The sequence below is a fragment of the Herpailurus yagouaroundi genome, unplaced genomic scaffold (genome assembly GCF_014898765.1).
Source record: "Herpailurus yagouaroundi ecotype Mexico unplaced genomic scaffold, PumYag 210, whole genome shotgun sequence".
Classification (NCBI taxonomy): Eukaryota; Metazoa; Chordata; class Mammalia; order Carnivora; family Felidae; genus Herpailurus; species Herpailurus yagouaroundi.
This window is the reverse complement of record NW_024412441.1, coordinates 18,930,765-18,934,794: the sequence shown is the minus strand read 5'-3', so window position 1 is coordinate 18,934,794 and position 4,030 is coordinate 18,930,765. Positions and strand designations below refer to the sequence as shown.

Genomic DNA, 4,030 nt, shown 5'->3' with positions numbered 1-4,030 from the left:
AAAAGAGAAACTGGAAGGAAAACAATAAAATGGCAACAGTGATTCCTTTGGGATTGGAATTACTGAGGGGGGGGGGAGGGGCAGAGCTGCATGGTTCTGTGATTTTCATTGGCAGCATGGAAAGGCCTTGCTGTAGGAACAGAGGAGTCTCATGTACAGGTGGGGTTTCAACCAGGAAGGAAGAGCAGGAGGACCAAGAGATGATAGCCCTGGGGGTGTGGAAGAGAATAGTTGGGGTAATATCCATGGGGATCAGGGCTGCAAAGGATACATGCTGTGCAGGTATGACTCTTAGGACAAGAGAACAAAGAGCAGAAGGTCCCTGGAAGGCGAAAGAGCAAAAGGTTCGGGAAACAGGGAGCAAGACCAGGGTGGGAAAGAGATGAAAAGAGAGTGGGTACTGTAGATTAATGCATTTGAGGTAGATAGAGCAATCCAAGGTTGTGACGAATCACGATGGGAGTTGATGGATTAAGATATTATCAAGCAACTACTATGTAGCAGCACTGTGCTAAATGCTGGATACGCAACAAAAATGTTCAAAACAGATACAGACTCTGCCCTCTGGGAGTCATGCTCTGCTGGGGCAGTTCAGTATGGAACCAAAAATGACCCCCTACAAAGTGTGATATGTGCTCTAAAGAAGAGGTGCAAGTGGGAAATACAGGCCAGAAAAAAAGACCAAAGGAACTGACACTCAAGTTAAAACCTGAAGGATGAAAGGGGTGAGGGTAACGTGAAGGGCAGGGGCAAAGCATTCCAGGAGAGGGGGCTGCTCAAGCAAGCACATCAAAGGAGGTAAGAAGTTGAGCTTTTTGGAAACTGGAAGAAGAGCAGTTTGGCTGCTGTGCGGTGAGCAGATGGTGGCACTGAAAGGAAGTCTATGAAAGACATGGGCAAGGAACAGACCAGACCCTCTTAAGGGATTTGGATTTTCTCCTGACTGGATGGAAGCTACCGAAGGGTTTTGAAAGAGGGAAATGACACGGTCATTCATTATTACTGGAGGAGATTGGGAGGGACAGGGGCTGGGATCTGGATACTGCTGGACAGCCAGCCAGTGGAGAAAGTCCCTCAGGAATAGGGTTCATGTGGCCTCTGATTGTGAGGTGGTTCAGTTTGACCCCTGTCACCAAGACTCACCGGGCAATAGGCCTCTTGTCATGAGAAGGATAGTATCGTTTTTTCCTAGATGGTTCCTGGCTGTTCCTTGGCTCTAATTCTCTGCCCAGGTAGGGATGCCTATACCTATGGGGTCTGAATTTTTGGGACCCGAAGAAAGACAGGCAGTTTGTCTTATGAAGATCCAAGAGCAGAATCCTGGGATGAAACACTAGACTTAAATACTCCTGTTTTCTGATAATTCCAAAGGATTCCTCTTCTGGAGTGTGGGAAGGGCTACTCCTCCTTTCTTTTCTAAACTAAAAGGCAGTTTTCAGTTTGCAGAATTAGTTGCCACTTTTAGAAAGGCAGCCTGTTTTGGTGCTGAGGGTGCAGACTGGGGGTTCAAATCCTAGTTCTGCCACTACTTCCTGCATGAGCACATTACTTGCCATTTTCATGCCTGAGTCTTCTCATCCACAACATGGAGATAATAGCAGAACCTCATGTGTAAAGTGGGGGTAATGGCTGGTCTCAGCTCAGGGTTCTTCTGGGAACTGAATGATTTAAACGAGTGATTAATTGCAAATGGCTTAGAACAGTGCTTGGCATTTGATAAAAATATGTCCCCAGATGAGGTGCAGTATACTTAGAAATAGTATAGTCTTTCTTTTGCCAGATCAGTGAGGTTCTCAGGGATAGCTGTGAAAGGTTTCCTGAGACTTGGAGAGGGAAGGAGGGAGGGACAGAAATAAAACAACAGCTATGCTCTTAGCTTTATGGTTGTCTGTACAGGCTTCTAGAAACTGTACATGGTTCTCGTTTTCCTTTGAACCTTTAGGAAAGCCTTGCTAATATTTTTAGCTTTTTCTCCACCCAGCTTCAAGGTTTGGTCCAAGAAGCATTAAGGAGGGAAAGAATTCTCTTGAGCCACATGGCAGGGCCCTGGGGACTGGAGTTCTCAGCAAGAAGGTGCAAGTGCCTGGGAGGTGGGAGAGGGGACATTTTTAAAGGATGAAGGTGACTGCTCTACTAGGTAACAGATAATTTCCCATTTTCCTAACCTATTCACATAGTTCCCTACCACTTTTTAAAAAATGTTTACTTATTTTTGAGACAGTGTGAGTGGGGGAGGGTCAGAGAGCAAGAGAGACAGAGACAGAGACAGAGACAGAGACAGAGGATCCAAAGTGGGCTCAGCAGCAGCAAGCCCAATGCAGGGCTCGAACTCACCAACCATGAGATCATGAGATCAACCAACTGAGCCACCCAGGCACCCTCCCTACCACTTTCTATTTTGGATGTTGACACCATGTTCTTTCTCAGCCTTAGCTAATCACCAAGAACTTTGGCTTTTGTTCTCTCAAAACCGACAGTAACTTCAAAAGCCACCCACAGTGCACACAAATAAAGCTAAAGGCTTAAGATAGTCTGGAACAAATAAAAGTCTAAGGTGGAAAGGTGACTTACAGAGTCGATAAATATTTAGTAGTTACAACCCCCAAAAATGTGATTTTGAATAGGAAGGAGCAGAGACTTAAGGTGAGAGAAGGGTGTGTAGATTTGCTTATAGTTGTTCAGTTTAGTTTGAGGATTTTGAAAAGAGGACACACACCAAAGTCATTGTCCTGAGGGTGATGAGTCATCTGTCTATTTCGAATGCAGGTGATTAACTTGGGGTCTGTAGACTGATTCCCAATATATATTTATTGCTTTCATGCAAGAAATTTATAAAGCTCTTAACCATCAAAACGGTGCCTTTAAGCAAATAGCTTGTGCTAAAAGGATTATAAAAAAATTTTAAAGGCAACTTCTCTTTATATGCTCAAGTGACTGGGATGTGTCTTTAGCCTTTTTCCCCTGTCTCCTCTTGTATTTGGGATTTTGATCCCACTTAAAGCCAAAGGTGTAGAATGCCTCTTCCAGGGTTCTACCCTGGCTCTTCTGCAACGAGTCGTGCAGACGTCGGCTTCTCGAGTCCTCAGTTGTCCGCCAGGATGTGGTGCAGATTCCGGGTGGTCCCCACATAACAGCACCGTCAATGATAATTCAGACGTCAGATAACACCCTCTGAACGTTAACTTTTTCTCTTCTAGCTGGAGTGTGAAAGTTTCTCGCGTGTAAGCTGTAGTGGCCTCGGTCTCTGCGGGGATACAGTTCACGTTCATCTTCCTCCTTGCAGGAAAAGCTCCCTGCTCTTGCTCCCTGCAATCAGCAGACCAAGACTTCCATGAGGGCTCTTTAGTTGATTAGCTGAGCGACCACCCGAGGCCAGCACGTTTCCTAAGACGATCTCCTTAAAAGGACCAGCCTGTCTTTAAAAGGAAAAAAAAAAGGGAGGGGGGCAGGGGGTAGCCAGCGAGCCTGAGAAGTCATCAGCAGCCTTTCTTCCCACACTTGTGGTATCACAACAATGATTCACCTCAACACAGGGCGGCAGCTTCCCTAATTAGCCTGGAGACGCTCCGGACCCACACGGTTATAAAAAAAACAACTTTTACTTTTATTCAAATGTGCAGTTCCCACCCACTGCGCCCACTCCCTCCAGCCCCAGGCCCGCGGGCCGCCTGCTTTGCCGGGCGGATCAGGAGCCCCCTAGGCCCCGCGCCGTCGGGCCGCGAAGCCCCCTGGTGACCTGGAAGGTTGAGGCTGGAGTTGGGGCCGAATCCCTCTCGAGGGTATTCAAGTGAGCCGGAACGTGGACGCCTCGTCCTCCAGGCCCGTCGGGGTCGCTGGTGGACCCCGGCCTCGCCAAGGTAGGGGTGGCCTGGCCCGGAGCCCCGACAGCGTCGCCGAGTGGGCTGGCCAAGGCGGGGCGGCGGGAGCAGCCGCGGGGTGCGCAGGGGTCCCCGCCCGGCGCGTGGGGACAGCCTGGGCCCGCCGGCGCCTTCCCCCACGAGCTGTGGGCAGCGACTCCGGCTGTTGGGTG

The 4,030-nt window shown here is 48.7% G+C and overlaps 1 protein-coding gene and 1 long non-coding RNA gene across 2 annotated transcripts in view; one reads left to right on the top strand and one right to left on the bottom strand.

Moving 5' to 3' along the window:
• Positions 1 to 2,724: 2,724 nt before the first annotated feature.
• Positions 2,725 to 3,847, bottom strand: LOC121016403 (uncharacterized). The gene is made up of 2 exons (XR_005784262.1): positions 3,737 to 3,847; positions 2,725 to 3,306 (listed from the first exon to the last, which is right to left on the bottom strand). It is a non-coding gene; the product is annotated as an uncharacterized LOC121016403 (long non-coding RNA).
• Positions 3,756 to 4,030, top strand: part of CRACDL (CRACD like) — a 145,168-nt gene continuing 144,893 nt past the window's right edge. The window contains exon 1 of the mRNA XM_040453992.1: positions 3,756 to 3,857. The gene's annotated coding sequence lies outside the window, so the exon portion shown is untranslated. The remainder of the gene's footprint in view (positions 3,858 to 4,030) is intronic.